At 39.8% G+C, this 24,500-nt stretch overlaps 1 long non-coding RNA gene across 1 annotated transcript in view; it reads left to right on the top strand.

The window, feature by feature from the left end:
- Positions 1–24,500, top strand: part of LOC121070404 — a 68,040-nt gene that overhangs the window by 20,510 nt on the left and 23,030 nt on the right. The window contains exons 5-10 of the long non-coding RNA XR_005820053.1: positions 216–345; positions 2,224–2,322; positions 7,075–7,196; positions 13,795–13,835; positions 14,341–14,465; positions 20,129–20,221. This is a non-coding gene — a long non-coding RNA (uncharacterized LOC121070404). The remainder of the gene's footprint in view (positions 1–215; positions 346–2,223; positions 2,323–7,074; positions 7,197–13,794; positions 13,836–14,340; positions 14,466–20,128; positions 20,222–24,500) is intronic.

Here is a 24,500-nt window from a genome sequence, read left to right as displayed (position 1 = left end):
CACAGATGCTTCTCTCTAATCCTTTAGGGGTCAGGGGAGAGAAATCATGCATGCAATTTGTTCCTATTCTCATAGGGCATTTAGAAGGAAAACTGGGTTGTTTTTTTAAATGCACACTCTGTAACATGTTTCCTGAGAGATGGAAGGTTACAGATCTGCACCTAGCAGCTGGAGCAGAAAATGGTAATTCTGTGATGTCTTTTATTCTTTGGCAGTTGGTTGCAGTCCTCTGACTTCTGTACAGATGAACTTTCCAGTTGGTAGTGAGCTGTTCTTGTGGACTCTTGGCCCTGGATTTGTCCTGGAACATGGCAACATCTAGCATGGTCACTGAACACCTTACAGGTAGGAAGAGAGACTTTGAATGCGGCTATCTTGTGGAGGTAGAGAGCAGAACAGGGCACATGCACATGTGGAATAAGATTGTCATCTGAAATGAAAGAGGCGCAATGAAATGAAAACTGAGAGGAAAAGGTTTAATTTAAGGAATTATCTTTGGAACTTTAAACAAGTCATTTATTTTCCTGCTAAATGTCTCCAAGTTTCAATACAGTTTTTGTAGGTTGGAATTTACTGTTTAAATTATACTTACATATTTGAACACATTTTAAATCCATTCATTAAAGTCTTTAAATGTACAATTGAAATTACTTTAATCTGAAATGCAGCCTTAACAGAACCATTATTTAGCAAGTCTCTGTAGTCTGCCCAGATCTGCTGAAACGAGGAAAATATTGTTTCAGCTGCTCTATTTGAGGAAAGAATGGCCTGAGTATGTTTCCCAAACTTTAAGAAATTGAGAGAATTAGGAATTGGAGGTAAAACTAGATGAGTTCCTACAAGCCTCTTGGGGGACATTCAGACTCTTTATTGAGTCTCTCATTATTCCACAATGAGTTGTTTAAGGAATTAAACTGGTTAGAAAAAGAATGGAGAGTTCAGATTTCCTCTTCAGAAAGTATCTGAATTTTACGAGAAGGGTATCTGAATGATTCTACCTACTTCTATTCACCCTTACTCCTGAAAACCAGAGTAGCTCCCATCTGTTCATTGAGATTCCTAACTGAGCTGCTTCACACCAGCTTCCTCTAAGACAAATTACCCATGGGTAAGGTTAATTCCAGAAGTTACTTTTCCTCTTCCTTGAGGTTCTTTTTTCAAACTATTACTATGTTTTCTTTTTCTTTTTCTTTTTTAATGCCTTTTCAGACAGTCCCTTTCCTTTCCCCATCTTCTTTTTTATTTCCTCTCTTCTTCTTCACCTGCTTTGTGTGAACTTTTCTTTTTCTGTGTAGCAGAGGAGCTTGCAGATTTTTCTTGCTTTATTTCTTGTATAAATGCGGTATCTCTTTAGCAGTTCATGTAGTTTGCTTTAAAGAAAAATTTTCATGAGCATAAATGGACTTTATGATCACATTATTCCCCTCCCCAGATGTGTAGGTACAGCACAAAAATCAGTAAGCATTGCTTTAAAAATGAGTGTTTTTTTGTGTACTCCTTAAGGCAGCTGCTTCAAGATTTTCATCTGCACCTGACCATGCAGTTCTGGGTTTTACTTTGGCACCCAGTTGTCTTTGGTGGCAGACTGTTAACATTTCCTCTTGTAAAAATGGGTTCAAAAGTATAAGAGTTCTGAAAGTGGCATTGGGCATTTCAAACCTAATGATCCGTCCCAGAGGGGAGTAAGAAATCAAGGACTACTGTGTGGACAGAAAGTCGCTATTAGCATGATCTTAAGGTTGGAAATTAATTATCACCTTTAACTCTGTTGCATCTTGCATGTAAATTCGTTAACAAAAAATGATCTAAGAGCATTTAAGTCATGCTGCTTGTGTAAGGATCACAGATGAAAAGAAAGTCAAACTCTTCTGTCCTCTTCATACTCCCTTTATTACTGTTTACTTTCTCCTCTGATTTTTTTTCTGACTTTTAATTCTCCAGTGTCACTTAAATGAAATCATAAATGACTGACTCAATTTTTCTCATTTATTCATTCATTCCAGTAAAGTATGAGGGGTTGGGAAGTATATGTTCAGTAATTCACTGCACTTGAAAGCAGGGGTAATCTGAACTTCTCATTGTGGGAAGCCAGCAGAAAGGTCATAGAACTTGCTGCTTCCTCTTATAGCGGTTGGGAGGATGGAGGCAGATGGCTAGATCTGTTGATTTTTCTAGTGGAACAACTCATTGTCCATTTAATTATTTCTCCTTCTTTCTGTAAAGCAGAGAATGTCTGCATTGAACATTTTCCATATTGCACCGAAACTGAATTTCAGTCAGAATGACCTGGAAAGAAGAGCTCAGGATGGGGAATCAGAATCTGTGAGTGCTGTTCCTTACTTTGCTGCAGACACCTTAGATAAGCATTAACAACCCATGAGTTTTCTTTAGAATTTGTACTTGTAAGATATTTAACCCACAAATAAAATACAAGATTTAATGTATTTATCTTCACCAGCGCTAAGTACTTTGTGAATAGGAGGTGCTAGAAAAATGCAAGGTATTAATTCCTGTGACATTTTAAAAAGATGAAACTGAATGATAATTTTTTTCTTCTTTGTTGAAGTTTTATGTGCACTTAATTTTATTATTAATTATTTTCAAGTCAAAACCGATACTTCTACCTTTAAAAAGAAAAAAAAAATCATGACCCAGAACTTCCCCAGAACATTTTAGACTTCTGTTGTCTGAGCTGAGATAGATAATGAATTTCTGTATGGTAATATGCGCTATTGTTATTGTAGACTACAGTGTATATTGGTTGTTTTACCCATTTGTTGGGAAGCCTAGGAATGGTTGATCACTGCAGACCTGACCATGCTTTTGCATGACTGGGTTCTTCATGCCTGCCTGCCTTTAGGCATCTTATGTATGCTAGCAAACACAGTTTGGTTTTTATTTTAAAACCAGTATTTTTATTAATACTAAATATTAATATTAAATATTAAAATATTAAATATTAAATATTAAAAATATTAAAAATACTGGTTTTTGTTCTTGGTCTTCTGTGATCATATATTTTTCATAGAAACTAGCCTTCAGTCATCACAAAGGAAAAAAAACAAGTGCTGTATAGCTGTTTAAGGGGAAGAGAAGATAGCCTGTTTCTTAGTGCCTTAGTCGTAGTCTATTCTCAGGCTTCTCTGTACGGGCAGGCCTTTCTAAAAAAAATAAATAAAGGTCTCTCTTTGCTATGTTCATAGACTTTAAAGGAGATTGGCTTGGTCACAGAATCCACAGTGACGGCTCTGAGTAGCTCAGTGGCTTTTCAAGGATTAGAGTGGTCTGTGATGAGCAGTACAAGATGGTGATGAAAGAATGGATAGCTGGTAATTTTGGTGAATCTCTGTAAGCATTTGCTATATATCTTTTTTTAGTGTATCTGATTACCCATTTTATTATTGATATAGACACAGTTATGATTTGCATTTTCTGGGAGAGTAAATATGTAATGCTATAAATTATTCATTACAAGTGTATTTCAATCAGAACGGGAGATAATAAATGCAAAAAAAATAGTAGTAAAGGCAATGAAACCTGTATTAGAGACCATTCTTGCTAAGGTACTGGCAGTCCTAAGAGATTGCCCCAAGTTGTCCACAAATATATTTTGCTTCACTTTATTAGAAAAAAGCATTTCCATTAGGCAGTGCATTTTATTGATATCCGGTAGAGCAACTTAAGTAAGGTTTAAGCAGAATTAGCACTTTATGAATGGTACAGAGTTGCACTAATGTGTAACCACATTACCACTGGTTTGTTTTTTCACCTCTAAATTTTGCTGAATACACTCATTCCTCCAATCAAAATGGGATCTTAATTTTGGCAGGACTGATTCACATCATACCAATTCAGTGGCCTATTTAAATACAAAATATATTTAAAATGTATTTATAAGTAACCATGGAGGAGTTTTTTGTTTGTTTTATGTTAAAGTTAAAAAGTCTTGGCTATGTTTAAGTAAGCATCTTAATGCAGGGGGTTTGTTCTGTCTGTGAGCCTATGGCTGTCATTGCTAATACTTAATTAACATTCTAATATCTTAGCCAGCATGGGGTTAAACTCAGGCTGTACAATAATCTCTGGCATTGCCTGTTACCTTTTATAATACAAAAAATACTAATCCCAGAATTCAAACACTGCAAAGTTGGAAAAGTAGAGTGTTTTGGTCCCCAAAGCTCAAATACAGCAATTGTACACAAAACTTACTGAAGATATCAAGAGAAAAAAGGACACTTTGGAGACAAGGATAGATCCATCCTTTTTCTGACCTTGGAATACTAATATCTTACTGATCTATCAGAGAAATTCATTCCTAGTGCCAGGTCCTGTTTTTCCAGAGTTTTACCAGTGTAGTGCATGTAACAGAATTTGGGAAGAGAATTCACTTTTGTTTGTAATATTGTAGGACAATTCAGAACGCAAGGCAGCAGAGGAGGCCTCTAGACCAACCTCCTGGTCAGAGCAGGGTCAGTTATGGGGTTGCTGAGTCTTGAAAACCACAAAGGATGGAGACAGCACAGCCTCTCTGGGCAGCTTGTTCTGCTGCCTGCCTGCCCTCCTGGAAAAAGGTTTCTCCTTATATCCAGTCTGAATCTCTTGTCCCAGTTTACGCCCATTGCACCATGCAGTGCTGTGAAGAGTCTGGTTGTCTTTCCTGTAAGTTCGTGTAGGTGCAGGCAGGCTGTTAGTAGGTCTCCTGAAGGTCAGTCTCTCCTCTTCTCCAGCTGAACAAGCCCAGCTCGCTCACCCTCTCCTCACAGGACAAGTGCTGCATTCCCCAACAATCTTGGTAGCCCTTTGCTGAACATGTTATTTTTCCCATTCTGTGGAACTACAGCTGGAATCAGCACTGTAGTTGTGCTCTGACGTGCATAACAGAGGCAGATAATCGCTTCCTTTGATCCACCATCTGCACTGCTGTTAGTACAGCCCAGGGGTGCTGTTGGCTTTCTTTGCTGCCAGGGCACACTGTTAAGCACAGTGTCTACCAAGGTTCCCTGGACCTGTTCAGCACAGCCACTTTCCTGCTTACCAGGAGGCAATACTGGAAAGGTCAGAACAGAAAATGAAGACGTGAAATATTTTATTCCAATTTCCAAACAGGACATTTTGACATATTTTTTGTTCCTTCTATTTTCTTTGAACAATGAAAACCCAATTACATTGATCTAATTTTGCAAAGAGCTAGGGTTATGACAGAATTGAACATCATTCTGCCTGCATTTCTTAAATCAGTTGTAACTACTAACCCGTCCTTCTGCTCAGGAAGGTCTTCTTTCAAAAGGTTTAAATAATATTATTGCATTTATTCAGTTGAGTTTGATTGATTCAGTTATGTTTCTCATATTTTATTGAGAAATGATGGGAGAGGAAAATATAATACGTAAATTGCCTGTGCAGAAAGAGAAAAGGCAAGACAAGGAAAAGTGAAGTAAAAATAGTATCTATTAGAAGTCCAGCAGTTATTCTGTGGCAACTGACTTGCAAAACAGGCAGAATTTGTATATATAAATCATACTGGTAAATAAATGAAGCACTTATGCAAGCATTTTGTGCAGGACTCTGTAGACTTCATAGCTTGTTGTTTTGCCATTTGTAATGAGAAAGGACAACAGATTGGAAGAAGCCAGCATTAAACCATAAATTAATGAACCATAATGTCTTTAAATCCCATTGTGAGCTAATGTTAGATTGTCATTGGTTAAATGCTTTCAAGGACTGATATTAATAACACTGCAAAGCAAGAGATGTCAGTTTCCTAATGGAATGGAGCCATTCAGGCAATATATTTGAAGACTGGTCAGCAAGCTAGCAAGAGCAAAATGTATGCATGGAGACAAGGGAAAAGGAAAATCAGAGGATCAACATTTAATCCGTCCATTTTAGATTGTCAGAGATCAGAGGAAAAAACAGTTTTTCACAAGAACAGTTTGTCCTGCTGGGCTTGTATGATGCTGCAGTTCCAGGAAAAAAAGAAACAGGGGAAGATGATTACTACAGTGCTGCTCTGAGAATGAAATAAAGGAAAAGAAATTTCCTTCTCCCTAATTACAAAACAGAAGTTATTAAAATATCTTTGTCTTCCAATTCTATGCTAACATTCATCCCACGGGGATTTAAAAGATTTTCTCACTAAACTCACTTCACTCCCCATCCTTATGGACGGACATCCATTTCTGCTATGTTCCACAGCAGTCGTTTAAAAAACAGAGATTGGAAATAAAGAAGAAACAACTCTTCAAATGAAAATACAGGGGTATGGTAGTAGAATGTGATGAGTTTGGCCAGTTCCTGGAATAACAACTCGATTTTTTTTTTCTGGAAAAGTAATAAGAATGTACTGGAAGCCATATACTACTCAGTTTGTATAATTTCAGAGTATTTCTCTTTCATCTCGAGGAGGTAAAATTACATTTGGGGCAGAACTCTCTGGTCAACAGAGGTACAGCCTCTTTCTCTATTTTTCTACTGTTATGATCCATAAGTGCTTAAATGTTCTCTTAGGCCAGAAACCATTTTCTCTGAGCTAAGTTAGCCATGATAAAAAACAAGATCAGTGTGGGGTCAGACAATACGGTGTTAGCAGCACGCTGCATTGAGGAAGCTGTGAGATAGTTCTGAAGGACAAATAGGATGCTGGAGGCTTTAGTATTGCTTGAAAGGAGTGAAGCTGACATATTAATTCTCGGAAGGTGTGGGGAAGGCTGAGGTGGGGGAATGTTTGATATTTATATTCAGGGAACTATTGGAAGCTCTGTTTCTGGGTACTGAAATTGCTCACATATTTACCACAGGCACTGGCATAGTGTGTACCCAGGCAACATCTTGACATCTGTTGTTACAAAAAAATGATACTTTTTTGAGACAGGAATGAAGAAAATGCTTCTATTTTAAATTGAGCTGTGAATATTACAGTGTGAGTGTTCCAGTGATAACCAAGGGTGTGCATGCAGTTGCTGTCTGTTAAGAGTATCACAGTTGTTAAAAAACAAAACAAAACAAAAAAAAAACACACACAAAAAAACCAGACCAAACCAAAGTCCTGTTTTGACACTGTTTTCCACATCGCAGGGCTTCGTTGCTGATTCATACTTGGCCTAGGAACATAGAGCACTATAAATGTTGTGAAACCAGTGTTGCATCTTTTCACTACTGCAAGAGAGAATCAGCAGATCATGCCATTCTGGTGAGGTGTAACAGTCCCCATAATCAAGTTGGACTATGTAGATGCATCCTTTGGAAGCTGTTTTATGTGTGCCAAGGAACACTCCCTCCTCTAGCACGCTGTATGACTCCGATGGTTGTGGCTGAGCCTTTGTCATGATTTCAAGGTCACTTCATAATACGGAGTTGATTACATGATTATTCTGCCTTTATTAATACATTGATGTCAGATTTCTTTCTTTGAAAAGGGAAAAAAGAAAAACGCCCAGTGTATCCACAGCGACCTATTCTAAACCAAACAGTAAATTTACAATAGCCAAAACGGTAATATAGTGAATGCATAGCAGGGTCTTGTTCCAGTTAAACTTCTGAGAGAGATGGATGCTCCTTTCAAATGATTTTATTTGTTAAATGTAATCACATAAAGTAGTCCAGTCCTCACAAATTTTTATGAGGTGATATTGTGACCCATAGTTTTTATTTTTGGTTTAACCCAGAACACATTGTGTGCTTTTGGAAAAATGCTGAATGTTTCTTGGTAAATCCAGGTTCAAAAAAAAAAAAAAGTTAGTAGGAGCAGTGGATGGTGCATACAGTGTAACTGGCGATAGAGGTTCATCACGTGAACGTAACTGTTTCTGAAGGCTTTGCTGTTTTAATGATACTGTCGTGTTTGAGAAAACCCTGAATAAGGACTGCTGCAAGCTTGCACTTCTTACATCTTTCTCTGTGAAGAAAAAGCTCAGTAGCACTAGCATTCCTGGATGCAGTTTGCTTGGATTTCAGTCATGGAAGAAGAATTGTGCTTTATCGTGGTGACGGCAGAAGCTCGAATGCTGTGCCAGGCATCAGTGCAGAAGGTGGCATGTGGCTGTCACAGCCAAAAGGAAAAGGGGACAGCATGGATTAACATTGGTTTTAGGCACTTTTGTGGGTGTTTTGCATGGCACTTTAAACAGTTTGAAAATTGGTAGTGGTAGTTTGTTTGGAGCCCATCACTGGGGCTCTCTGTAAGGCAGGGGGTGTTATTCAGGTCTTCTGCCTGTGTGCGTAGTAAGGACTCCAAGTCCTTTTTGGAAAGACAGAAAGCAGAAATTGTGAAGCAGATGTGTGATTGCTGGCACAACTTTGGGAGTGACAGAGAACACTCCTGTTTCTCCTTTTTCACTTACCACGTGGACTATCAGGGAAGCAGTGAAGAAAAACAGTTACTTCTGTTTCCCATACTTCAAGTTCCTTTGTGTACAGAGGGAAAAGAAAATTGAAAGAGCTAGCATGCCAAACAGGAACAGAGAACAAAGCTGAGTAGCGAGGAAGGCCAAATGCCAGTTGATGACTGGGAACATTGAAATGCCCTAAAAGACATGATTTGGGGTGGCCACCCCATGCTTTGCCTTTAGGAAGTGAGAAAGATTAGCATAGCTGAAGATCATGTGTATTTACTGAGATCCCTTTCATCCTGTCTGCAAAACCCACACATAGTCCCTATTCTATAACAAATTCAGTCCCCAAATCCAAATCTGTCCTGCTCTGCATCCCTTCAGATCTGTTATTTCTTTAATCAGGGTTTGCTGTCTTTGTCTCTCTCTTGGACTTGATGGGCAGAGTGATGTCTATGTCTTCTCACACTGGGTCTGGGTGGTGCAGATGAAAGGCTCATAGAAACTGTCCCTGCTCATCTAAGAAGTCGGGCTTGAACCAGAATTGGCCTGATCTGTTGCACCTCTCTGCTTTCCTCCAGCCATTCCTCCTGGAGAAACGGCACGACTCCAAGGAGGAGCTCTTTTCCCCGCTTTGGGGAGGACACTTAGAAGTAGCTTCTCAAAGGAAAACTGGAATTCATACAAGGACTGAAGAGCCACTCAGCCAGCTGCAACCACAGTCGTGTGACTAGGGAACAGCACAGGCAACACTGTAATGAGCAAGATGCTGCCAACTGTTACTTCATCTGCCTTGAGAGTTTGGGAGTAAAGAAACAGAGAAAGGAAAGGAAAGTGCAGCCAAAGGCACTTAAATATCATTAGAGTTATGTAAATCAGGCACGTTAAAAAGACAGAACTGAAGTGTTATTTTCCTCCTGAGGAGTTCTGGGGATAGCTGAAAGGGAGAGGGATGTCTTGAACAAAGATGAATTAAATTTTTCTACAATGTGAGATGTCCTGGGTAGACAGGAAATAACCTCTTATTAATGTTTCATTCTTCAAAGTTGATAAATACAAATACATAATATAATCCTTTAAGAACAATGTTTTCAGAGGGTTCATACTTGGCTTTAACGTTTTAACTGTGCTGAGTGTTAGGCCCTGAAACAGAAAGAAATACATTGTGTGGAATTTTTGCTTGTTACTTGCCCAAAGTGATTAAAGCAGTTTACTTTTAACTGCACAATGCTTGTATTATTTTGGGTTGTAAATAAGTACATCAGAACTCAGAACAACTAAAAAATGCAGAGCTATTAAAGACTGCAGAAGAGAAGGGCATTATACCTGTAGCTTTAAACATTGGGAAGATATTCTCTACAAATATGTCTGCTAGCAAGGATGATGTTCAGCTGGGGTACAGAAGGCAGATGCAAAGCAGCCTGCCCCATGCAGCTGGGCTGTAGCAGGCACATGTGAGTGGTGAGAGCGATAGTTCATCTGCTGAGTGCTTGCTGTTCACGAGTGTTTAAGTCAGATGAAGATGGTGCTACTGTACTTGTAATTGCGTGCCTCCAGATGTCTTTGCACAGAGGTTCGAAATTGGGAGGAGCTGAGTGGTGGTAGTATATGGAAAACTTATCAGAAAAGTGTGGTCAGATTACTAAATAATTCTTTGTTGCACATTGCAAAGGATGGGCAGTAGCGTGCTGTAAAACTCTACATCAGTATTTCCCACATTACAGAGTTCAGCTTGTATCTCTTCCCATTCATTATAAGGGAAAAGAAATCTGTGTGTAAGGCACTAAGGATGGAGATATTAACATGTGGAGATGTGACTTTCTACATGTAACCAGCTTAGTGCAACTATGGTTGGAGGTGTACTATGATCAAAGCTCTCAGCAGTGTGCAGAGATGCAACAGATGAAGAGGCGGGAAGTTTATCTAAGAGCTAGGGAGCATGCAGCCAGGAGCAGTGCTGATTTTTATGGGAAAAAAAGCATGTACAGAGGAGTTGGCAGCTAGCTGAAGATAGAAAGGAGCCTGGGTCCAGCAAGTACACGGAAACATTTTTGCCTGCAAAATCCTGCCACACAGAGATAACCAAGCAAGCTGGCTGTGGCTGCAAAGAATTCTGTCTGGGATTACTTTGCCTCTCAGAGGCAATTTACATCCTGCTCTGTGTGCCTAAATCAACTAATGTAAAGCTTCACCTTACAGGCTCCAGTGCATTGCAGACATACCCTGATTCACAAAGCACAGAGTCTGAGGCTGATGAAGGTTATTACTGTTGATACATCTGAGCATTTGTTACAGATAGCAGCTTCGGCATAATTTCTGGGTAAGCTCCTGCAGTGGCAGCATGAAAACTCTTCACATCAAAGTGAAGGGAGGGATTCAGAAACTGTTCCTGAGGAAAAGAAAAAAAAAAACTTGTTATATCAAATAAGGTTGTCTTAACAATGTATCTTGGTACTAGGAATGTGCAATTGTTTTTACTGTCCTGAGGATATCTTGGATTTCAAACATTTGGAATGGGATGTGCTGTATGAGCTAGTTCAGGGGTGTGCTGCCAGCCCCAAGATAATCAGCTCTAGATGTGCAGTTAAGGAGTAAAGTGTTAGGGGGACTGGCTGGAGTTTTCTGGATTTGTCTGAATGGGAAGATCAGCAAGCCAGAGTGTAGGAGCTGCAGTTCCCGAAATAATTATTTTTTGGAGACAACTTCTGGGTGTATTTTAGCAGCTAGTTTTACTTGAACAGTGAACGCCCTCACCAGTGCAGCCATCATGAATGTGTAAGAGCAAGAACTTGGACAGATGCACAGCAGCATTGTAGCCTACCTGGTGCTTTTGAAATACAGTTTTCCTCAAGTGAGTGCTGCCCACTGGACCCAATCAAAGTGGGATTTCTCAGCCTTTCTCAAGAAGGGAATAATTAAATCTGGAAAGGCTTAAGTATAAAGTCATTAGGAATTAGTAAATGTTCCACATATGAAAATAAACACCCAAATATTGAGAATTTTTATGACCAATGGAAGGACTTTTTGTATCACATTATGGATATTATGTACTGTTGTGGTTTAACCAGGCAGGCAGCTAAGCACCACATAGCTATTCACTCACTCCACCCCTTGCAGTTGGATGGGAGAGAGAATCAGGAAAAAAAAAAGTAAAACTCATGGGCTCAGATAAAGACATTTTAATAGAACACAAAATGAAGAGAAAATAATAGTAGTAAAATAATATACAAAACAGGTGATGCACAGTGCAATTCCTCACCACCTGCTGACAAATGCCCAGCCAGACCCAAGCAGCAGCCCCCACCCCTGCCAACTCACCAAGTTTCATTGTTCAAGCAGGATGCCACATGGTGTGGGACATCCTTTTGGCCAGTTTGGGCCAGCTGTCCTGGTTGTCACCTCCCAGCTCCTTGTGCTGGCAGGGCAGCACGAGAAGCTGAGAAGTCCTTGGCTCTGTGTAAGCACTGCTCAGCAGCAACTGAAACATCGGTGTGTTATCAGCAGTGTTCTCATCCTAAAGCCAAAATAGAGCACTATACCAGCTACTAGGAAGAAAATTAACTCTATCCTAGCCAAAACCAGGACACGTATACACCACCGTGTCTTCTAAGAACCTGCTGCTCTGGGTACAGCAGTAATGTGACACAGGTGTGATAAATTGTTATTAAGTGCTTCAGAATTAGCTAGTCTGCTTTGCCCACCAACTCTGAGGGGACACTGCTTGAAAGATTGTATTTATTAAACTTTAGGTTTTACTACGACAAATAGTCCTAGCTAGTTCATTAAGTTGTACGAGTTTCTCAGAGCTGTTACTCACCATTAAAACAAAATCCACAATAAGGAACACTGCCTGTCAGCATTCAGAGGAGGAAGGACAGAAATACAGTTTCAAAGGAAAAACTGCTGTGTTTTAACTTTACAGTAAGATGCTGCTTTGATGATACTGCAGCAAGACTGTGTTTTTCAGACATATCTGAAAGGTGTCTTTAAATGTTAGCAATAAGAAACTGTATAGGTACCTGCTAATTGGGCCACTTCCCTTGAGAGGCTTTTGACATCAGTCGTAGGTGAAACTAAGTCATACTTTCATAACACTATTTTATTCATAAGTCTTAGGTGAACGATACATAAGTGAATTACGCTTTTAGACATGCAGAAGAAAAGATGAGCAATGGGATGCACTTTCAGGAAACCTGAGACTTGCGCTGAAAAGATTCAAAATGATTCCCAGCTGAGCAGAACCTTACCTGAAGAGCTGCAGCCCTGCTGAGGTCAGCAGTAAGAAGCGGACTAGAGCCTTCACATCAAACAGGCAAGAAATGGGTAACCTGACTGAGCCTGGACTCAAGCATAAATTAGGAAATAAGAGCAGCTGCTGCTTTCAGAATCAAAGCATGATAAAAGGCAGGGATTTCCAGCTTACAGTGAGTTTGGGACTCAGTGAGGCTCACAGACCATAACACACAGTAGGGGAGAAATCTTGTGGCCTAAAACAGCAGCAGCTGCTGTATCACAGGCTTAGTGATTTCCTACACCTGTGTAAGGCAGCTGTCTGGGAACCAGAGCGGTTCATTGTGCTCTCCAGAACTGCAGCAGGTCCCACTGAGTTCCTGCAGGCATTGTAAATGGTGATTTTCCACTCTGAGAAGACAGCATGGCTGTTTCAAAATGAAGAAGGTGATACTGTATGCTGCTCTACCTTCATGCTGCCTGGGTGTGCAGGGGGAGAGGAGCCAGCTGGTTGTGCTCCTGCCTCAGGAGAGCATTATGCAGTCCTCAGGGTTAGAAAACTCTGAGCTGTTCATGCTAGTGCTCTCTGTGGTGCAAAAAATCCCTAGATCTCCCACCAGTCAGCATGTGACAGGGCCTAGAAACAAATGCTGAGGCATAAACAGCCCAATTTCTTATTCCCAGATGCTAGAGATAGTCAACTACCTCTCCACAGAGTTTTTGTAAAGTAATTATACTGCTCCAGTAGGTTTGTATAGCCTCTTTGCAGAGATGTAAATGTTTATGTAGAGTATAAAACCATGGAGAATCAGAATGTACATCTCAATCTCAGTTGTTCCGCAGCTACATCTGGGAAAGGAGAGGGTTGGCCACCATGCAGACATGCTATGTATCATCCCTCAAACATACTGGCCTTGGCTATATTCACATGAAATAAAACTGCTGCTAATTGCCTGCAAGTGTGTGACTTTGCCCTTGTGAGCAGTATAAAACCATGGAGATTTGGTTCATAAGATCTCAACTTGCTTTCACATCTTTTATTGAAGCAGCTAATATTTAATGAGGCTTCAGAAACATTTGAGCAATTCTCCTGGTGCTTGAGGACCTAAAACAAGTCCTGACTATGTGATCTCAGTTTTATGCTGCTGTTTGGTCAGCTTTTTAAGCTCCTTTTGCTGAGAATAACCATCAGTTCCTTGATTCCTCTTTGAGTTTATTTTATCTATCTTCTTCACAGTGCCCTGCAAGAACACTGACCTCATGGCACTGCTTTTATTGGTAAGTCTTCAGCTCAAGTTGGAACGTACAATTTGCATAAGGCAAGTGAAAAACATCTCATGCCCTGCTTAGAAATATTGCCTAGAAATTAAAGTAGAATAATATAGAAAGATGCTGCTCACAAAAAATAAAAATAATAATAAAACCAAAAAAACCCAAAAGCAATACATATTTAAATTGCAAGAAACTTTCCTCTAGGGGCCCACAAAGGACAAATCTGCAAATACTCACTCTCAGACCAATATCAGAAAAAGAAAAATCTGAATAATACAGCATGTGTCTTGTGGAGACAGCGAGGTCATAGATCCAAGTGATGCAGGATGGGGTGGGGGAATGTTGTATTCAGCCCTCAGGTGTAAAGAATAAATCCCCATCTCAGCAAGTGGACAGCTATCCATAAAACAATTGAAAATGAGAGCCTGCTGTTTTATGTCTGACATGGACCTCACATTGCCTACACCTGGCCATCATGCTTATCTCATTTGTTTTTCTTTACCTTCTTCAGTTCAAGCAATGGGTAAAACATGACATGAGCCATGTTAGCATGCTGAAGTTAACTCTAAGAAAGGATTGTTAATCTGTTCCAGCTCGATCACGTAGTGGCTGCAACTTAGCTGGGCAGGATTTGAGGTATGGTGTTTCTATACTATTTTCATGTTTTTTAGATAGCTACTTTGTATGTCAGTATATTCTTTTAATGAAAGTGCCTCTTCTCTTGATCCTGCAAGTGCCTTGATATGCTCTGTCTCCTGAGACAGGCAATTGTATGGCGATGTACTGAAGTGGAAGGAGTGCTATTTCTGAATTCTTGTCTCTCTTTTAAACACTAAAAATTTTCTAATGTGTTGTGGCTGTTTTGCACAGCTGCTGTGATGCATAAGCTTGGTTTAAATGTCTGTCTTGTGGCTGCTTGGCATTACAGGAAGGTACACAACCATTGAAGTTTCTCTTCTGACAGACCTAGTATGTGCCTCCTGGTGAATCAGTATTTCCTACAGTGTGCTGCATTGTTCTGACCTTGAATTTTTATTGGCTTGTCTTCTAAGACAGCTTTTTCTGCCTTGGTCAAGGAGAGGTTTCATTTTCTACTTAAAAAGATGCATGTAAGAAGCTGTGAAAGAACTAGAAGTCTTGACTGTCTTTAGGCTCAGTTGGAAGTTTGATACTGACTTCAGTGGGGCCTGAGAGTGAACGCTGAACTTACTGTTTATTCCAAAATACAAAGCTTGGGGTTTCATGTCTATTTTTTCCTCACTGTTCTTCTTTCGTCTTTTCCCCACCTTATTTCTTTAATTAATTCCCTTAAAATAGCAGTTCAGTCTATATTTTTCCTCCTGCTTATGCCCAACACCAATTTTAGGCATAGGCCAAAACCACCCTCGAGGGTGGCTGCCTGCTTGGCTTTATGCTAGTGCTGGGATTGGTGGCAGTGGCTGCTGCTGAGGGAGGTGTCGGGATATCTAGGGTAACAGCAACAGTTGGATGAACAGAACAAGAGAATGGAAAATCTTGCATTTGCTTTTCTCAAATGTTTATTTCAGCTCTTCATTACCAGTTTTTCTGTGCCAGCCTTCTCGTCCTCTAGTGTTTCTTAGCTTGCTAAGAATACTCAAGTCAGCTTTGTTTATGGGCTCTTCTACACTAATGGCCTAGGTTAATTTTACAGGAATTTAGGAAAAACCCACTTTCTTTTGGATCTGTAAGATAGATCCAACAGGCATTGAGCTTTTTAGAGACCTATCTATCGATTTAGACTCCCATCAACTAAAATACTGCCAGTGGGAGTCTTCACTGCAGGATGCTCCAGTGTCTAAAGACATTTTAGGTGATTTTGTGTCCTAAGACCTTTTTAATGCTTCTGCACTGTTTTGCTGTTTTTTGTTTGTTTTGTTTTTCATAATAGCAGCAAGTAAGCAGAAGCCTTTAAGTGGTCTTTGGTGCCTGCTTTTTGTTTGGATATTCATAAAGCTGAAATGTAAATAAAAATGCTGCTACTTGCCTTGCTTTTATTAAATTCTAGGCTGCCCATATAAAACAAGATTGTTCATGCTGAACTTGTAGGTTAACTAATAGCCTCTGGGCCATGCTTTGGGCTTGTCTGCCTTCTGCACCGTTATTACTTTGGTCTTGTTGAACACATTTTGCCCTTGGTTATACTCATTTTGGTTGGCGCAATACTAAAAGAATGAGTTTCTCTCAAGACGGCTGGAAAAGATTGCAGAGATGTTTGTTTAAAGATTTAGCATGGGTCAATAGGAAATGCATTTGTCTCCTGGTAAATTTATTATGAGGCCACAACACCAGTTAGTTGCATTATCCCAAAGACCATGGCTTAAACAGACTACTGTCTTCTGGATGGTTTTATAAGGGATTCTGTCTTCAAAGCTTCGGTGCCTCAGTGAGGTATAAAGCCCTGTAGCAAAATTTATGCAAGTTTATTTTTTCCTTACATTAAATAAGCTTGAAACAGCTACCACTGTGCACTTAACAGCAACAGAACACTTTTAACTTGTATAGAGCTTGCTGGGCAAAACCAGCTTCTAAAAGCAGTTGTGTTAGAAGTGGGGATACGTTTTATCCAGAAGAACCCCAAATACAGCAGTAAAAAACACACAAAAACAAGTGAATGAAAGGTAGTGTAACAAAGCCTTAGCATAATCATCTGTTGACACAGTTTTTCAAAGTAATGAAGTATCTCTTACCACAGGCAGCTTCATCTAGTTCACGTGTCCCTCTGAAAGTCAGCCTAGGCTGACGCTCTTAGCTTACGAGTGCACCTCCAAAGCTAGGCTTCTACAAATATGCTTATGCTGCAGTCAGAGCTGGTGTTAAATCAGTTGCAGCTGCCATGGGGTACTTTGGTAAGGATTTATTCATCTTCTTAGGTTACATTTGCAGTCCATGCTGTCATATATGCATTGCTACCACTGCCCAAATGAGCTAATTAAAATCTGCATTGGGTTGCTCTGTAGTCAGTATAAACCTATTTCAACAGAAGAATGCTTACTTAGCACTTCAGAAACTCAGCCTACCTGTGCAGTGAGCTGCCTGTGAGATTAGGAGGCTGCCTAACTCTGTGTTCATGTTCTCGAGGTTTTTGGACCCTGGGTTTATCAGTCCTCATGATCTGTGCACTTATTAAAAACCAAACAAGCCAAAAAAATCTGCTTGCAAATGTTTACATTAGATACGCCATTTTAATTTGTGTGTGTAAATATGTTGCTGTTTCTGTTATACCCCCAAACTGTTGATTATCTGTCATTTTCAGTGATCACACCCACTGAACTCTAGTGTGCAATAAATTACCTTTTGATCAAGATGGGTTCATTTGCCAAATGTTGCAGGGAAGCAGCCTGGCAGAAATTTATACTCAGCTGAGAGGAAATGTCAGAGCTGACTATTTATGTGATAATTGCTGTACCAACAATATGCTTACAGCAGTAACCTTGCCTTACAGGATCACCTCAATTAAAAATATAAAAGATTGGTGTAGACAGATCACATCAACCAGCTCCCATTGTCTGTTACAGGTTCCCCTGCCCTTCTCAAAATGGCTTATCCAGCCTACTGTTAAAGGAATCAAGAGATACAGGATTTCACCACATCTCGTAAGAGGCATTTATACAACTGAATACTACTCTTGCAGTGTTCTTCCTGATGTTAACATTACATTATAGTTTCACACGTTTCTATATGTTTTAATATAAATTATGGCAATCATTGACCAAAAAAAAATGCGGAATCAGTGGCATTTTTAAAATAGTATAGAGAAGTGTAAATCTTAACTTACACACTCTGTAGGTTCTGAGTTTTTTTTTTAAACATAACACATACTATTGAATATAAACTGTCACACCAGGACCTACCATAAACCAGTGTTATCCCCTAAAACTATCTAGAGATGAAAGGATAATGATTTTTATTTTTTTATTGGTATCCAGATGTGCAAATGTTTCAGACAAAAGCAAAGGCAATGTGACAATATCAGTTGTATTTAAGTATAATGTCTTGTGTTGAAAAGAGCTGTGCCAAAGAGCAGGATTATTATTACTACTATGTCCACGCAGATATTTCCACCAAAATGGAGAATGGTGAGTGCGTGTGGATTATCTAGCAATATGCAAGAATCAGTGCCACAGGGCCACATAATTTACAAAACAGAAGTTTCTTTACTATATCCACAGACAATCATGTAGTCTCAATGTTTCTGTTTATTTGTACAGTAAATAGAACAAAACTTCTACTTTACATTTATATCACTATTGAGTGTTGAGCTAAAGGAACCTGTGCATATGCTTTTAAGAGGTGTACATGTGGCACACTGAGTACAGCATTGTCAATTTTTGTGCTGTAGTCACTGTCAGTTCAGATCATCTTTCCAAACAGCTCAACGTGAACTTAGTGGGATGAAAGAGTAAATACAGTCTGAGGAGATGGGAATTATGTGTCCTCAAAGCAATGCGTGAACTGTTGTGATGTTATTGTTTGTGGGTTTGGGGCTTTCTGTTTGTTTGTTTGTTTTGTGTGTGTATGTTGTTGGTTTTTCTTGTGCACGTTTAGTTTTTTGTTTGCTTGCTTTGGAATGAACAGAAGCTTCAGTTATGTTACTGTGAGAGTCCACTGAACTTTCTGGACAAAGCCTCCTGAAAGTTCTATTAAATGCTTTTAAAAATATCATTCAAGTGATAGGAGTATGGGTACTCTTTTCTTTTCCCTTTAATCACACCCAACTGTCTTCTCACATGTTCTTCCTTGTGTAGCTTTTGCCCTCTGCAGGAACAAAGCAAATGCAAGGTTGTGTGTTGCCACAGCAGGATTAGAAATGTGTGCTTGTTTTTGTTTTCTTAATGGGTGAAATCAGATTCAATTAAAGTTTGTGCTCTTTTATCTAGACAGCATAAAATTAGTAACTGCTGTGTGCCTGGTTGCTCTCTTCTAGCTGGAGGGCTGGTATTTAGTTACAACCTTAGTGCTTGTGCCAAGTGTTGGAAACCCTTAGGTTGCTCTTGTGGTTGCAGACAGTGAAATATTTGGAACAAGAAGTCCTGTATGATGACCATTAGGTGATGACAGTCATCTTTATGTTCGGTAGTTTACGTTCGTAGGTGCTTTCAAAACTATGTAATGGCTCCCTAGCTGGTGCCATCTGCTCTCAGTTTTGTTATAGCCAGAGGGAACCGCTGCCATGTGTGTGGCAACGTGGTGTGCGTGCCACAAACTGCGAGATGAGCAGAGCGGCTGCTCCAGCCATTAGAAGCTACCGATTCTTGCTCTTAATGAATTGCAAATAGCAACTCAAATACTTGATTAAAAATGTATCCTACAGTGCTAGGGCTTGCATTTAAAGCTTGCTTTGTCCAGTGAGAGCAGTTTGATAGAGAGTTAAATGTATTGTTTTTGTGTGGGTGTGTTGTTTTTTTTAATTATTATTTTTACTGTTACAAGATGGCCATTTAAGAGGAAACTAGTACAGAAAATTCTAGTGGAGCCCATTTTTGGCAACTGATGGTGTAGGGGTGCCTCTATAATGCTGCGTATGGGGCAACAGCATGTATTAGGCTTGTGTTATTGCTGTGCTTGTCTCTGCTTCTGTGCAGCTCTGACACCTGGTTTCCCTGTTTAACCCTTAGCCTATTTTCAGCTGTACCCGACTACTCCTAGGGCTCTCCACTGTAGCTAACTCCTTTGTTCATGTCCTCCCCTCATGTACAACTTCTCTCTCCTTGATCTTTCCTTCCTTTCTCTTCTCCACCTCCTCCTTCTGTTTGCTAGGCTGTGTGAAGTCCTCTATAAGTGAATGCTGAGATACGTTGCTTGCTTGTCAGAAAAATCTGTAGTCCTAGCTCTTCCTTTTTGTGTGTCATTGGTGTACACACAGTTGTTTTGCTTTGCATCTGGTTTCTGAGGCAGAAGTTTCATCTCTCAAGTAAACTGTGTTCACAAAGATGGCGAAGCTTAGCCATAGCACTTTTAGAAATTGTCCTTTCAAATCCCTCTGTGGAGAAGAGGAGGGGAGAGAAATCAATAAGTTTGCTGGGGCGGGAAACACTCTACATAATCCTGCAAAATCCTATAAACCACTGAGAGCTTCCAAGGCAATTCTCTGGGAATCATCTGGGCTCCTCAGTAAAGAACAGGCCACGAGAGAGGCCCTTCAGGTAAATAATCCTGGAGTTGGGAAGCAGATAATTTTCTGTATTTTTCACCTAGAGTTAAACATTTTAAAGTGACTTGGAGGGTAGAAACAGTAAACTTGCTGCGTGGTAACAACATTCTGTTTCACAAATGTATAGCAACGGTCTGGTTAAAGAACACTGAGGGTGCGTGGCCAAACCCTTGACCAGTATTTCCATAAAGAAGAGTGGCTCCACAACCTCACTTGACCTGTAAGTGTATTCGCAATGTGATCCTTAATTGCATATCTTGTAATATTGTTCCCCTGTAGGGTATTGCATTAGGCTATGCACAACAGGTATCTAAAATAGGGATACTATATTATTGGGGGTATAATAAATGCTGATTGCTATAGCAAGCAGCCAGAGTATATGTAGGATGTTCAGAAACCGTTCTGGGCAACTACAATCAACTGCTGTCTCCATCATACAAAGCCTTTCACTTAGACCATGCTTCTTCAGAAGGTGATTACTAGTTTTGTGTGTGTGTGTGTGCGCGCGTTTGGTAGACACCTAGAAGAAAATAAGGAGCCCTGGGGTTTGACTTGCAGAAGTATGAACTATTTAGAGATGTGTTTGGAATCCAGGAGAACTATGCACAGATAAACAATCACAGAATTGGAGGAAAAAAAGAGAGAACATCTATTTTGTCTTGCACCGTGCGGCATTATTGACTATGCCTTTATCAGCCACAGAGATGTTTGTCTAATTCGTTCTTCAGATCCTCCAAGCAATCTATTGCAGTGTTTATCTGTAAAAAAGATTTACCAAGTATTTTACCATTCTTCTTGCAGTAATGGATAGGGCAAGAAAATTGGGTTAAGCTGACATTGAGACGGTAACAAAAAAAAAAAAAGGCAGTCTTCTACATACTTGAAAAGTTTTGGCTTTCCCTCAGTCACCATACAAGACTGTATGGTACTTATCTGTCCAGTCTGCTTTTTTGCTGGTGGTGTTTTCACTCTCTCATTCTCATTTCTCTCACCTGGATGCTCTTTGACTAGATTTTATCACTCCTGAAGTGCCCTCCCCCAAGCTGCTAGCAATATTCCAGATGAGGCTTTCATCAGTAGTGCTCAGTGCAATAGAAAGATAACTTCATGTATCTTGCAGCCTGTTTGCAGTGTGATGCAGGAATTTGCACTCCTATCTCACCTTGGATTTTAGTAGGCACAAAACAGCTTTTCAACTGGTCTTGTTTTTAGAAATGGGTGAAACAATGTGGTTGTAGCTTTCCAAAATAATTCAGGTTGAGGGGGAAAAATGCTTCGAGTCAGAGTTGGAATCTAGTGATTACAGTCAATAGGAAGGCTCAGGTCATCTTGAAATAACCCAGACTCAACTCTCTATAATAAGTCTACATGTAATCTAAGTGTCTTTGCAGGCTTTCAGGCAGATTTTCAGTCAGGATAATATCATTACTTTCCCAGAGAAAGCCTAAATGTCTCTTCTGAATACAGGTGTTCAGAACCTCGGCACAATGACATGAATTTCACCAGCCAGTAACTTGCATGGGAACCTGCTTTAGCGCTCAAAGTAAAACAGCTTGCCTAGTGAATTGCCCTCCCCATGTCTTGTACCACAAGGGCATGTACGTTTGGTTTTGTTTTATTCTTTTGAGATGTCCCGTGTATGCTGACTAAATCAAAACTCTCCTCATATTGAATTCAGTGCTGATAAAGATATAATCTGTTTTAGCTGTTTCCAACATAGTGAAGTTAAGATTTATGAATAGAGATTTTCTAATAGAAAATAAATTTTTAAGTGGTGGATGGTCAGTATAAACACATCAAATATATCCAGTATCTGCTTCCCATATTCCAAAAAAGCATTTGACTATTACAGAAAACCAATGCTTGACTCAGAGGCTCAGTAATTCTAATGTCCATTTCACGTACAAAGCAATGCCTGCTGTCAGCTGTTTCCAATATAGGTTTCTGGGTTTGTGCTGACAGGCTGTGCAGGGGGTGCACTATGCTCCTCAACCCCTCATCAAGAATTTACAAGATCCTTGTAATACTTTATTCTGTGGTAAAACTTTCTGTTTAATTCTTGCTGTCTACTTATGAGATTATTTACTCAAAGGTGGCATAAGAAATTGATTTTAAAAAAATGTTATCCACAAATTCTGGTGTCCAATTTGTATTAAACCCCATCAAGTGAAACAGTGTGTTAGCTCAGGGTTCTGGATAGGTTTTGAAAGTGGTCAGGCACTATCAAGCCTTGTCGTTGTCAGACTCATTAACAAGAGAACTGTAAGCTGCTAGAGGAAAATGTTGCTTTATTGTTATGTTGTGATCAATGTCAAGAAAAAAAAAAGATTTAAGCTTTGAAAATCGTGTCAGGGACGAATGAAGGACGTGGTCTAAAAGGTATCCTACTGCCTCATTCAAGGTCTTTCTCAGACCCAGGTATCAAGACTGACTGGATTCAAATAATATAAAGGTAAGTTTCCTCTGATAAATGTGTTAGACTTCTCAGTGATGTTTCTGACATCCAGAAACATGAATGTTATAGAACCAGATGAAATTCAAGTGGAAGGCTGAGAAGATCCCTTCTTATGGAAACACTTAGTGGTTTCATGCAGGAGATCAGATCTGTGTTCAGCAGTACTGAATTTTGCAAACATTCGGTAGAACGCTTTTTATAGAAAACATCCTCCATCTTGCTAGGTAAACAGAACATTCTTCTTTTAATTATCTCTCATCCATCTTTGGTTGTTGTCATTGATGTGACTGAGCAGAAACCATTTATCATGGTTCTTAATGATTTTTCATTAACCAATTAAGTCAGTGTGGCTAGGAAAGAGCTTCAAGATAGCCCCAGTACTTAGGGAAGGCATGCTGAAGTTCTTACTTTTGTAAGTAACTACTGTAAATGCTGTTTCCTGTATTCCTTTTGTTTGTTCACTCGCATCCCTGGAACAACAGGAGTCCCTCAAATGTTTTAAGGAGATTGCAAGCATGCATTTTGTAAGATGAAGGATGATTTTACTTTGTGACAAATACTGGTATTTGTCTCTTAACTGCTCCTGGGAAACTGCTGCCTCAGATCATATTCAGTTGCCTACATACTCTAGGCCTGGTTCTGTCTGAAAACTCCTGAGGAGAATTGCTGTATTCACAGTCAATCCAATCTGGAAACAGCACAGTGAGGAGCATCAGCATCTCTACTGCGTCTGGATTGTTTTGACAAAAGCATATAAAGCTTTCACTTGATCTGCTTTCTGGAAGTTGAAGTGAATTGGACTGTTCTGATATTCTCTTAACCTGTTGCTTCGTGATGGAAGAGATCCTGTGTAATAGAAAATCTTCCTTTAGTGGCACTTCTTGTAACAAGTGGAGTTGAGCAGGGTTGTATATTCATATCCACTCGACTTCTGTTTTCGGTACTGCTGACCTCAGCCTTAGCCTGTGGCACACTGAGGGTAATTTGTTCAGTCCTAGCGAAGTTACTAAAATATGAATTTTGTAAAAACAACCAACAGCAGGACTACAGAATTCTTTGGCTGCTTTAAACATAATCCAAATGCTTTTGTCTTGCACTTGATGTCCAAAAGACAGTCATATTTTAGGCTTCCCAATAGATAACTCTGTAGCCCTCTTATTGTTGCAGCTGCAGGCTCAAAAGTACATCCAGTCTGATAGATGGCACTCTCCTAATTGATGGTAAATACCTCTGCATACCTGTAAAACAAGTGCACCTTGAATGATACTCCAGCCTCGCTAACACTGGAGTGGTGCCCATGTTAAGAAAAATAAAGGAACAGAATTCTGAAGTGCAACACATGATGCTAAAAAACCAAACTTCCCATAGAAATAACTTTCATTCCCTTCTCTCCTCCTTTTGCCCTCTACAACAGCAGCACCAATTCAGTAGTATGTGAGTGGGAATTCCCATATGGGAGTGTTACACAGTCATGTAGTTTGGAGTCTAAACAGAGGACCACTGGAGCCAAGATATATTTTATGTTTTGGAAACTGTAGTCTAAACTAACAGGCTGGAGCAAAGCTGAAGTGAATATCAAGGTAAAGAGGACGCATTTGTGAAGAAAGAAAAACTGTCTAGTCAGATTGAAAGACACTTTGTACCCTGTTTTGCATACAGTTAGTAGGATATAGTCCTATGCCTCGCTGTATTGGTACGTCAGTGTACTGTGCAGGGGTTGCTATTGTTAAGAGCAGAGTGGGAAAGGGCAAAAAAGACTCTGGTCTTTGGAAATAAGTCACAGAGGTCATCCCCAGGAAGGAGAACAGACCTGGCATGACAGCTTCTCCGCTGTCTCTTAACCTTGTAAATCAAAGCAGTTCTGTTGCTGTGGTGAAGAAAACGAAACGACAACTTCCCTGTGCACTGATGCTCTCTGGTGATATAATGGTGCCTGCCTGTGTGCTGACACCGGCCATGAGGACCTTTATTCAGCTGAAAGGATTATTGAGTGGTGTACAGTTCAGCTCAGGATATTGAGAATGAAACATGTCTTGAAGCTCCT

The sequence above is a fragment of the Cygnus olor genome, chromosome 5, assembly GCF_009769625.2.
Source record: "Cygnus olor isolate bCygOlo1 chromosome 5, bCygOlo1.pri.v2, whole genome shotgun sequence".
In the NCBI taxonomy this organism is placed as follows: Eukaryota; Metazoa; Chordata; class Aves; order Anseriformes; family Anatidae; genus Cygnus; species Cygnus olor.
This window is presented reverse-complemented; position numbering and strand designations above follow the sequence as displayed.